This window comes from Euprymna scolopes, chromosome 46 (genome assembly GCF_053919585.1).
Source record: "Euprymna scolopes isolate OS-2025 chromosome 46, ASM5391958v1, whole genome shotgun sequence".
Lineage (NCBI taxonomy): Eukaryota > Metazoa > Mollusca > Cephalopoda > Sepiida > Sepiolidae > Euprymna > Euprymna scolopes.
This window is the reverse complement of record NC_136527.1, coordinates 58,204,439-58,217,442: the sequence shown is the minus strand read 5'-3', so window position 1 is coordinate 58,217,442 and position 13,004 is coordinate 58,204,439. Positions and strand designations below refer to the sequence as shown.

Genomic DNA, 13,004 nt, shown 5'->3' with positions numbered 1-13,004 from the left:
GTACAGTTGGGGAAGCAGTGACCTGGAATGGAATTCCAAAGTCTAGCTGTTCTGGGGAAGAAACTACTGGAGTAGAAAGATCTTTTACATCTAGGGATCTCTACAGTGTGGGGGTGGGATTTTGCAGCTTGTCGGGTCTGTCGAGGGTGTTCACGTCGTGGGGGCACAAGTGCTTGCAGTTCTTCAGAGCATTCACCATTATAATACTTGTAGAACAGGCAGAGGGATGCAACGTTTCGACGATGGGACAGAGGCTGAAGTTTAGATGCCAGTTTAGGGCCTATCAGATTTGCGACTCTCTTTTGAACCCTGTCAAGGAGCGATAGACTAGTAGCCGATGCACCGGCCCAAATATGACAGCAATACTCCATACATGGGCGAATAGTGGCCTTATAGAAGTACAGGATACTTTCGGGTGTTAGAAGTTTTCGAGCACGGTAGAGAGAGCCCACCTTCCTTGCAGCGGCCCTGGCAATGGCCTCGATGTAATTGTTCCAACTCATGTTTCCTGTGAACGTTAGGCCAAGGAGCTTGAGAGACGTACTCTCAGATAAAGAGTCGTTGGCCATTGCTATAGGTGGTAGAGAAGGTTTCTTGTAATTATTGAATGAAACCAGTTTTGTCTTGGTGGCATTGAACGTTACCATCCATTTTTGTCCCCATTCCACCACTGATTGGAGGTCATCCTCTAGTGTTTCTGCCATTACTTTAGATATATGTTCATTTGTTTTCCTGTCGTGCCTGCTATAGAGTGTGGTGTCATCAGCATATATACCCATCTCAGAGGCAATTTTGTCGGGGAGGTCATTTATGAATATCAGGAACAGCAGAGGTCCAAGGATAGATCCCTGGGGCACTCCCGCATTTATATCATATTGTTTAGATGTACGACCGTCGAGGACAACCTGGATTTTTCTCTTATCTAAGAAGGATTTAATTATGTTAAGTATTCTACCAGTGATACCGTAAGATCTAATCTTCCTGAGGAGACCCTCATGCCATACCCTGTCAAAAGCCTTAGATATATCTAGAGCTACTGCTCTGCCCTCTCCCGCTTTGTCCAGTGAATGGTATATGCGTTCAGAGATTACAGTGAGGATGTCTGCCATGGAACGGGCTTGTCTAAATCCATATTGATGGTCGGTCAGAAGTTTAGCATCTGTAAGGTTCTGGACTAGAGCATGGTTAATTAAGGTCTCAAATATTTTGGCAAAAAGTGGGAGGAGGCTAATAGGGCGATAATTTAATGGGTCAGTTCTTTCGCCAGAATTCTTGAATACTGGTACCACAGAAGCAGTTTTCCAACAGCTCAGAAAACAAGATTCATTAAGGCATTTTTTGTAGAGTTTGGAGAGAACTGGAGCTACTTCGGCTGAGCACTTTTTTAATAGCACAGCTGGGATGAGGTCGGGTCCACATGCTTTGGAAGTGTCAAGGTTTTTTATGATAGCATGCACCTGAGCAGGGGTGATTTTCAGATCGTCTAGCGTGGCGTCTGTCCGCATAGGAAATTGAGGTAGGGGGTGGTTTAGAGGGTCCAGTGTGGAGTTTGAGGCAAATCGACTGGCAAGCATGTTAGCCTTCTCGGTTGCTGAGCAAAGAACCTCGTGATTGTTAGTTTGTGGGGGAATTGTTGATTGCCCATTATTTACTACACTGTTGTAGATTTTCCAGAAGTCACGAGTTCCTAGTTTTTGTGCTTCGATGCGTTTTTTAGTGGTTTCCGTAAATTCCCTCTTAGTTGTCGCTATTTCTTTCTTAGCGTTACTTCTAGCTTCTATGTACTTCTGTCTGTTTGAACTGGACTTATGTCGGTTAAACCTGTGGAATGCATGCTGCCTTTGAGCAATGGCAGTTGCGCAAGTCGAAGTAAACCATTGGGGAGAGTGGGGTTTGCTATAGAATTTCCGCATGGGAACATGCGCTTCGATTGCAGTTTTGAACCATTCAGTGGTCTCGGTTGCACACTGTTCAGCAGGAAGAGAAAAAATATTTCCCCATGGGGCGTCTCTGATAAGATCTCTGATAGCTTCCCAGTCAGCCTTTTTATAATATCTCGTTGTTTTGAGCACTAGCTCTTCAGTTTTGGGTCTAGAGTTTAGGTCGATTTCAACCATTATCACCGCATGATCAGCGTTCCCAAGTGGGCTGTCGGCTTTCGTTACACAATCATCAGGAACTGTGGTCAAAAACAGATCTAATAGTGATGCGTGTTGTTCTTCCTGATCAGGGAAGCGGGTTGGAAAAGTAACAATTTGCAATAGGGAGTGAGATACAGAGAAGCTATGAGTTGCGCTGCCTGCTGCATCTGTGTAAGTAGAGAATCCAAGCCAGTTTTTGTGATGGACATTAAAGTCGCCAAATACATGTACTTGGGCGCTAGTGTCGAAGGAGAGTGCTGTGTCTATGCTGTCAGATACTTTGTTTATTATGGTGCAGTCTTGGGTCGAGGGAGAGTGGTAGAGAAAGTAAAAGTAGCTAATGTTGTGTTGCATGATTAGTTTAAAGCACATAAAGGCTTGATCATCCGTTTCTAGGTTTGTTTCTCTAGTCAAGGGAAGGGTATTACGAATGTAAACTCCAAGTCCGTGCATATGTCTGTCAGAGTCCTTACGGCAGAGTGGGAGATATCCAGGCATGTTAAAGTAGTTAGAGGGGATGGAGGAGTGTAGGTTAGTCTCACTTAGTGCTAAGATATCCGGGGTATTTGTTAGGAGAAATGCTTCGACATCAGCTAAATTAGTTCTAAGCCCACGGATATTTGTGAATGCAAGCCTCAAGGGAGGAGGCAAGTTGGATTTGTTTGACCCTAAGCCTGGTTTAAGCTTATTTTTAGATTGTACTGTCATCATGTTTTTTAACGAGTTTCAGTTGGGTTAGGGGAAGCCGAACAGGAGGTTATGCAGAATATCACACATGCATCACAAGTAGACCATCAGCTGACCCTCCATCAACTAGGACTGTGGCCTCAGGAAAGCCCACCGGGGATGAGTGCAGGGTCCCTTTCCATGCGCGCCATGGCACTACAAACAACCCGATATTATTCAACTGTTGATGGAGCAGCTGCTCTAAGCGCTACCAAAGAGTTAGGGATCCTGTACTACCAGTCAGAAACAGCAGCCAGTAACTGTCAATCCGGTACCCTCAACCCATCAGAGGAAGGTCAACCCAATCTAATTGCTCAGGCATATGTGGTACTCAAGCATTCTCAAGTGCCCAGGTTTAGGGGTGGGGTGTGTCGGGAGTGGGGAAACGGCGTTCATTGCCCTAGACAAGAAACAAGATCTACCACTGGGTGTTTCTGTCGAATCACTGTGATAGTATCTCTGCGCCTGACTAATAGGCAAAGAAGGAGTATGGAAGCCGGGCGATAGGCAGGACCTATCTACTCCTTAAGCATTTTAGGTTTGCAACCCGGTAATTTGATTGAGTCACCAGCTCTAGGAAGGTTGTCATCCAAGACTGAAGAGGCCTCCCTCCTCTTTGGTTTAGTTTCAGAGTTTTCCTTCTCCTAGACAGATGATCTGGAAAGATCTACTGGGTCCGTCACCACTGAGAGGGTTTGCTCCGCGCCTGGGTTCTAATCCAGGTATTTCTGCGACCCCGCGTGGTTAGTTAATGTTATTGGGTTAGTTTGTAGAGGTTATATCTGCTAAATAGTTACACTCCTCAAAGTGGATTAGGGACATTGTTATTTCATTGTTACTGGATAAAGGGGTTGAGTAGAGCTCATGCAGTGTAATGAACTATGATTGTAAGGAGGCTTGTTAGGAGGAGATAATGTGGTTTGAGGCTTTCTCTTTTGTATATATATATTTTTTATTTTTTCCTTTTATTTTATTTATTTTTTTTTTATTCATGTGAGCTTGGGTCTGGTATAATATTTAACTATTTATTCATGTGAGCTTGGGTCTAGTATAATATTTAACGTGTATAATTACCTTATCTCACGGTTTGCTATTTCATTTCGATATATTTTTTTTTCTCATTTATATACGACCGGCTTTTTCACTTGCTAACAAAAAAACGCCGTAATTTAATGTTTTTTTTTTTACATGCTTCCTTATTTTTGACATAAACAGTAAATTCACTTGCATTACTGTTTGTTCACGTTACATTTATATATAAACCATTGTATTAATTGCTTCTTTTTTATGCAGCCTGTCTTATCCTTTATATATTAATTTTTACACTTAGTGGTGTCGTTTACTTTTCCAGTTTTTTTATTTGTTTTTTCCTCCTTTCTATTTTAATCATATTAAACAAACTTCTTTATTTTGATCATATTAAACAAACTTCTTTATTTTGATCATATTATACAAACTTCTTTATTTTGATCATATTAAACAAACTTCTTTATTTTGATCATATTAAACAAACTTCTTTATTTTGATCAAATTAAACAAACTTCTTTATTTTGATCATATTAAACACATTTCTTTATTTTGATCATATTAAACAAACTTCTTTATTTTGATCATATTAAACTAACTTCTTTATTTTGATCAAATTAAACAAACTTCTCTATTTTGATCATATTAAACAAACTTCTCTATTTTGATCAAATTAAACAAACTTCTCTATTTTGATCAAATTAAACAAACTTCTCTATTTTGATCATATTAAACAAACTTCTCTATTTTGATCAAATTAAACAAACTTCTTTATTTTGATCAAATTAAACAAACTTCTTTATTTTGATCAAATTAAACAAACTTCTTTATTTTGATCAAATTAAACAAACTTCTTTATTTTGATCATATTAAACAAACTTCTTTATTTTGATCATATTAAACAAACTTCTTTATTTTGATCATATTAAACAAACTTCTTTATTTTGATCATATTAAACAAACTTCTTTATTTTGATCATATTAAACAAACTTCTTTATTTTGATCAAATTAAACAAACTTCTCTATTTTGATCATATTAAACAAATTTCTTTATTTTGATCATATTAAACAAACTTCTCTATTTTGATCATATTAAACAAACTTCTTTATTTTGATCATATTAAACAAATTTCTCTATTTTGATCAAATTAAACAAACTTCTCTATTTTGATCAAATTAAACAAACTTCTCTATTTTGATCAAATTAAACAAACTTCTCTATTTTGATCATATTAAACAAACTTCTTTTCGACAACGTTACTTGCCTTACTTTTTTTTCATCCTGTGTTTTCTTTCTATATTACATTTTGCATTTGCGGTGTATAATTGTGTATACTATTTCATTTCGCTATTGTTTTTTTTTTTGCTTTTCTCTTTTTTTTTACAACCGTTTTTTTTAACAAAAAAACTCCATAAAGCAATTTTTTCCTTATTTTTTACATAAACAGTAAATTTACGTGGATTATTGTTATGTCACTTTTCCTATTTACCACAAACAAAAAACCATAGAATTCTTTCTTTTGTTCGATTCTTACATTAGCAATTTGTCCATTTACTGCTTAGGACAACCCGTTTTCCATTAGGCTGTACTTTGGATCAAAAGTCGTTCTTGGTAAGTACCGGTGGCGTTACAGTTATTCCGTTTAAAATGCCCCACCATAGATCACACTTAGGTCGGCGTAGAGACTCTGGATCGATCATTGCAAAACTTGTGTGGTAATGGCCGAGTCGTTGGGAATGCAGTATTATTGCTATCTGGAGGTTTCAGGCAAACACTACCTATAATTCCTCGATCAACACCAGCAGATGAAATAAATGCTTGCCTAAAATATTCCACTTTTTTTGCAACATGTGAGAACATTCCATTTGACTAGAAATGTGCGTGTCCAGCAGCAAAACGATCACTCAGCAGAGTTATTTTCAAATCAATTACTGCAAATTTGGAATGAAAAACTGCCGGCTAATCTGCATTGCCACAAAACTTCTGTAATAAAGTGACAACAAAAGACGACTTGATTAAAAAGGTTTTTGCAGACACCCAATTTAACTATAAGGATCCCAGTTGGCTGAGTGAACGAGCCATTCTTGCACGCAAGAACAAAGATATTCATGAACTCAACAGTACTATTCAGTTGAACATTCCTGGTGAGTTAGTCACACGGTTCTTGAAGAAGACAAAGCAGTCAACTATCCAACAGAATTTTTGAATTCGCTAGATTTGCCTGGGATGCTACCTCATGTACTGCAATTGAAAACTGGTGTGCCAATCATTTTGTTGCGAAATATTAATCAGCCCAAACTTTGTAATGGCACACATCTTTCTGTAAAAAAATTAATGACTAACCTAATAGAAGCCACAATTTTAACGGGGCCTTTCAAAGGTGAGGATGTCCTGATTCCACGCATTCCTATGATTCCTACAGACATGCCAATTCAATTTAAGAGATTGCAATTCCCAATTAGACTGGCATTTGCTATCATGCATTTTTTTTGTCAATTTACACCATTTATGCCACAGCAACGCATGGCAGGGTACAGCTAGTATATATATATATATATATATATTAGGTTGAGAAGAAAGTTCTTGCGGCATTTTTAATTTTGATTTCAAATTATATATTTTCAAAGAAGTTGACGTTATTCATTCACTTTACTTTGCAAATCATTTTAAGAGTGTTTTTCGCTTTATCTAATAGTTTAAATTAGAATCGTGTCAAAACAATTATGTCGTCTTTTTAGAATGTTGAATTAACGATAGAATAAAAGCAAATTGACAGAGTACAAAATAGACTTCGTGGTTTAGTGGGGGATGCCCTTTTCTCTACCCTGCAACCCCTCTCCCACAGAAGAGACGTTGCGAGCCTATCCTTGTTTTATCGTTATTTTCATGGCAGGTGCTCGTCTGAACTCCAATCCCTGGTCCCCCCTTGCCAAACTTTCACGAAAATCACCCGTCTAGCTGAATCCACTGTGAAAAATTTCCCCCACTCTATATCTGTGCCTAAATCAAAACGCGGATTTCATGAGCAAAGCTTCTTTCTTAGAACTGCACGCCTGTGGAACTCTGTTCCGTCTGCCTGCTTCCCTCCGGACTACAACTTGGATGTCTTCAAGTCTAATGTTAACAAATTCCTAATGAACCGCCCCCCTAATTAAACACTTCATAAAATCTACTCACTAACGTGATGTACTTGCAATAACCCTTATCCCTGAGTGGCTTCCAGGCCTTGATAAGTGGTGATCACCGTGTAAAAAAAAAAAAAAAAAAAAAAAAAATTAGCACAATTTTCTTATTTTAATTCAAGCTAAAAAGTTGCTGAAAGTTGCTCACGATATCAATGAAATGTTTGGTACAAGAACCACCATGGAATGCACAGTACAAAGATGGTTCAAGCGTCTTAAAGATGAGAAGCTTTGTGGTCGGCCATTGGATTTTAACACCGATCAATTAAGAGCCTTAGTCGAAGCCAATACATGCACAACTATTCAAGAACTTGTTTCTGAATTCTACATAACGTATACAACGATTTCCAATAGCTTGGAAAAATTGGAAAGACAAAAAACCTTGATAAATTGCTTTCTTTCAAATTGAATAAAATCAAAAGAAACACCATTATGAATGTCATCTTTTACGTAACAAGAATGACCTGTTTCTTGACCTGGTTGTGGTTTGCAATGAAATGTGTGTTCTTTACAACAATCGATGATGAAGTCCAGATCAGTGAACGAAGCTACACAACTCTTCTGAAAGCCAGAGTTTAATCAAAAGAATAGCATGCTGAATGTTTAGGGGTTTGCGACCTTCAGTGTTTTAAATGCAAGCGAAACGATCATGGCAGATAGATACTGTCCACAAATAGATGAAATGCATCAGAAACTTTGATAAAATCAAAAGAAAACGCCCAATTCTCTTGTACAACAATTCCCGCCTGCATGTTGCTAAACCAACTTTGCAGAAGTTGAACATTCGCCATAATGTCCAGAGACTAACACTTTTTCAAGCATCTCAACAACTTTTTGCTTAAAAAACGTAAATGATATCAAACTCGCCTTCAGTGACTTCATCGCAACGAGAACACAAGATTTTTATGTTATTGGCATAAATGCACTTGTTTTACATTGGCAAATGGGGTTCGATTCTGATGGTGCTTATTTCGATCAATAAATATTTGTTTATGCCAAGATATTTTCATCTAAATTTAAAAGTTAAAAACCGCAAGAACTTTCTAGTCAGCCTGATTAATCTGTATATATCTGAATTATTTCATAGTATTGAGTAAAATAGGTTTAAAATAGAAATGGATTATTATTCTGAGGAAAAATTAAAGTTGAAAAATTCATGCATATTGAGAATTTAGATAGTCTTAATATTTTTAAACTCCATGTCTTAATGTTTTTCTTTAATTCTATTTACAGATAATTCGGTTGGCAGTTGAAGAATTTGTTTGGAATATTTTGATTCATGTTGATTTCTAACTGAAAGAGTAGGAAAATAGACAACATCAACAGTTGAAATCTGTGGTTGGAAAAATGGAAATAATTTAATTTGAAACTGTTCTTAAAGACATGCATTAAAATAAATCCTTATCTGTAAAAAGTTCATGAATACAAAAACAAAGTGAGAATGCATATACACGTTGATAAGAAATACAAAAGTCATATTCACCCGTCTTGATATACCATATATATATATAAGTGTGATTCTTGTATAAGAATCAGATTTGACTATACTTATTAAAGCCATTGTTTTTCTTATTAAACGTAGATTTTACTTATGGAAATATAGTTTGCATATTTTAAGTAGATAATCTTTTGAAAAATTATACTTGAAATAATATATGAATTCTCATTGAAATTTTCAAAAGAAAGAAACCACATTAAATTTGAAGCATCATAAGAGTTACACATTGAGATGGAGATTTTTGTAAAATATATGGAACACCATTTTTGCAAGAAGATGATTGACACATGGAAGTAAAAGTATATGCTTGTAAAATATGTTGTGAATCGTATCCTCGAATAAAGAATTAAAAAAAAAATCATAGCCTAACACACTGCAGGGAAACCATATTTTTGATAAAGTGTCATTCTTGTACAATAATATCAGCTTGGAAATGACATTTGCGAACACACACTAGAAAGAAACGATATTCTTGTGAAATGTGCGATAATTTTGTTTTGGATAGTAGTCAGTTAAATCAACATATTCAAACAAGCACTGGAGAAAAGCAATTTTCTTGTGAAATATGTAATCGATTATTTTCAACAATATACAATTTAAAACGTCATACACAAACACACAATGGATGGAAGCCATACTCTTGTGAAGTATGTGACAAATCGTTTACACAGAAACAAGTCTTGACAACGCATATGAGAAAACACACTGGAGAGAAGCCATATTCTTGTGAAATGTGTGGCGATTCTTTTATGAGAAAATCAGAGTTGAAGAGACATTTAAGAATGCATACTGGAGAGAATCCATACATTTGTGAAGTATGTGATAAATCATTTTCAGAAAGTAGTTCCTTAAAAACACATATTCGAATACACACTGGGGAAAAACCTTTTCCTTGTGAAGTGTGTCAGAAGTCTTTTTCACAGAGCAAGACTTTGCAAAATCATATAAGAATTCACACTGGAGAGAAACCGTATTCTTGTCAAATGTGTTTGGCTTCATTTACACAAAAGGAACACTTAAAAAGACATATGCGAATACACAGTGGAGAAAAACCATATTCATGTGAAATATGCTGTAAGTCATTTTCGGAAAAAGGACATTTAAAAAGACATGAGAGTACACACTTTAAGCGTATAATCCCTACAACCACTTTCGTAGAAAATGCTGCTGTCAAACCTAGTTGAAATGAGTGTTCCTTATGCTGGAGGTCTGAACAGAGCTGAAAGGGGGAAACAGACCAAATATCAAGGTCCCATGTATGATAAGAAACTGGAATCTTAGGGAGATATCAATCATGCCAGTTTAAAATCTTATATGCGAATACACAGTGGAGAAAAACTATGTTAATGTGAAATATGTAGTAAGTCATTTTCGGATAAAGGACCTCTCTGTACAGAACAACCTGGCATGAGGATACTTTTCTATAGAAGTAAACCCTGACCAAATATTCAAAATCACATTTCGTATTCGCTGCCTAAATAAAATCTTCTCACTATGGCTAAGTCGCATTAGCTTTTACAAGGAATGGTGCACCTTCTCCAAGTGATGTTACCTCAAGTAATAGCACGAAGCTGGATACTCTACTAGATTTGATAAACTCTTGTCCTGGAATGCAGTAAGACCAAGAGACCGAAACAAAAGATATAATACCATATATATGTAAATGGTTAATTGGGGAGTGGAAAACTATGTTCTCAATTACGTTAATAATTCAGTGTTTGAGAGATAAAGAAGTTTAATGGAACATTCGAATATATATGTATCTCATATAGGGTTCAAGTGTTAGCCCCAGGTTGTGGGTCACTTGATTTCTGAGAACTTCGACTGAAGTAAAATAAAACAAAAAGAAGCATGTAATCTACCTAGAAAATGCTCAAATGTCAAACCTGGTTGAAGTGATTGTCCCTAATGATGGAGGTTTGAACAGAGCTGAAAGGGAGAAACGGACCAAATATAAAGGTCTCATATATGATAAACAAGAAACTGGAATCTCAGGGAGATGTAAATCATACCAGTTATTATAAGTGCCAAGGAACACTTAAATATCATATGTGAATATGCAATGAAGCAAAACCATATTCATGTGAAAAATATACAGTAAATCATTTTCGGATAAATGACATTTAAAAAGACATGAGAGTACACAGTGGAAGTTAGAAAACTTGGACACGAATGCCTGCTAGATTTTATCCTCGAGTTCCGAAATTTCTCCAGAACAATCTAGCATGTTTTGACATTTATCCTACAATTAAATCATGACTAAATATTCAACTTGAAATACTTTTTGTAATAGTAATTGCATGTTTTGACATTTTCCTACAATAAAATCATTAGTAGATATTAAACATCAAATTGTTTTAGTAATAGTAATAGCATGTTTTGACATTTTTTCTACAATAAAATCATTACTAAATATTCAACATCAAATATTTTTAGTAATAGTAATAGCATGTTTTGACATTTTTTCTACAATTAAATCATGACTAAATATACGATATCAAATAGTTTTAGTAATAGTAATAGCATGTTTTGACATTTTTTCATACAATAAAATCACGACTAAATATTCAATATCGAATTGTTTTAGTAATAGTAATAGCATGTTTCGACATTTTTGCTACAATTAAAAAATCCTCTTGGCTTTTTGGTCAAGATCAAAGTGTAGTATCTGTTCTTCAGATGCTGCACTTCATTTTCTTGTTCTCTTTCGGTGGAGGAGAAATCCTTCACGACTGAGACAATTTTTATTTTTGTACCTTTTCTCCACGTTAAAAAACGACCTTGGTGTCTAACTCTGTCCCATGGGGAGGCATAGTAAATAGGTACAATTAAATCATGACTAAATATTCAACATCAAATAGTATATGAAAAAACCACACTTGTTTTTACAAGGAATGGTAACCTGAACCAGATACTCAACCACGCTATATGAATTATTGTCCTGGAATTTAGAAAAACCAAACTATCAAAAAGAAAAATTCATGAGAACTTTGACTGAATGAAAATGAAACAAAGAATAAAAGAAATTATGCTTTCATGAAGATCTCAATCATTCCAATATTATATCAACTGGACTCATAATAAAGTATTTGAAAACTAACATGCGAATATACCTAGTGAACAAAGTGCAAGAAAGATACAAACAATTCCACTTATATAGTTTTCTCAAAAAATCAAGTACTTGGCATATCTGAACTAGCCAGGGATTTTACAGGATGTTCCATCTCTATTAAAATCAAATAAATTGGAAAAAACGGATATGCTTGTAAAATATATTATTTCCATGATTTTTTTTCATTCTTAACAAAATGATACATTCTTGCAAATGATACAAAATGATACATTGTTGCAAATGATACAAAATGATACATTCTTGCAAATGATACAAAATGATACATTCTTGCAAATTATACAAAATGACACATTCTTGCAAATGATACAAAATGACACATTCTTGCAAATGATACATTCTTGCAAATGATACAAAATGATACATTCTTGCAAATGATACAAAATGACACATTCTTGCAAATGATACAAAATGACACATTCTTGCAAATGATACAAAATGATACATTCTTGCAAATGATACAAAATGATACATTCTTGCAAATGATACAAAATGATACATTCTTGCAAATGATACAAAATGATACATTCTTGCAAATGGTACAAAATGACACATTCTTGCAAATGATACAAAATGACACATTCTTGCAAATGATACAAAATGACACATTCTTGCAAATGATACAAAATGATACATTCTTGCAAATGATACAAAATGATACATTCTTGCAAATGATACAAAATGATACATTCTTGCAAATGATACAAAATGATACATTCTTGCAAATGATACAAAATGATACATTCTTGCAAATGATACAAAATGACACATTTTTGCAAATGATACAAAATGACACATTCTTGCAAATGATACAAAATGACACATTCTTGCAAATGATACAAAATGACACATTTTTGCAAATGATACAAAATGATACATTCTTGCAAATGATACAAAATGACACATTCTTGCAAATGATACAAAATGACACATTCTTGCAAATGATACAAAATGACACATTCTTGCAAATGATACAAAATGACACATTCTTGTAAATGATACAAAATTATACATTCATGCAAATGATACAAAATGATACATTCTTGCAAATGATACAAAATGATACATTCTTGCAAATGATACAAAATGATACATTCTTGCAAATGATACAAAATGACACATTTTTGCAAATGATACAAAATGATACATTCTTGCAAATGATACAAAATGACACATTTTTGCAAATGATACAAAATGACACATTTTTGCAAATGATACAAAATGATACATTCTTGCAAATGATACAAAATGACACATTCTTGCAAATGATACAAAATGATACATTCTTGCAAATGATAC

General features: G+C 34.9%; 1 long non-coding RNA gene across 1 annotated transcript in view; it reads left to right on the top strand.

Moving 5' to 3' along the window:
- LOC145270969 (uncharacterized) overlaps nucleotides 1-11,836 on the top strand; it is a 12,694-nt gene extending 858 nt beyond the window's left edge. The window contains exon 2 of the long non-coding RNA XR_013865636.1: nucleotides 8,311-11,836. This is a non-coding gene — a long non-coding RNA (uncharacterized LOC145270969). The remainder of the gene's footprint in view (nucleotides 1-8,310) is intronic.
- Nucleotides 11,837-13,004: the final 1,168 nt, after the last annotated feature.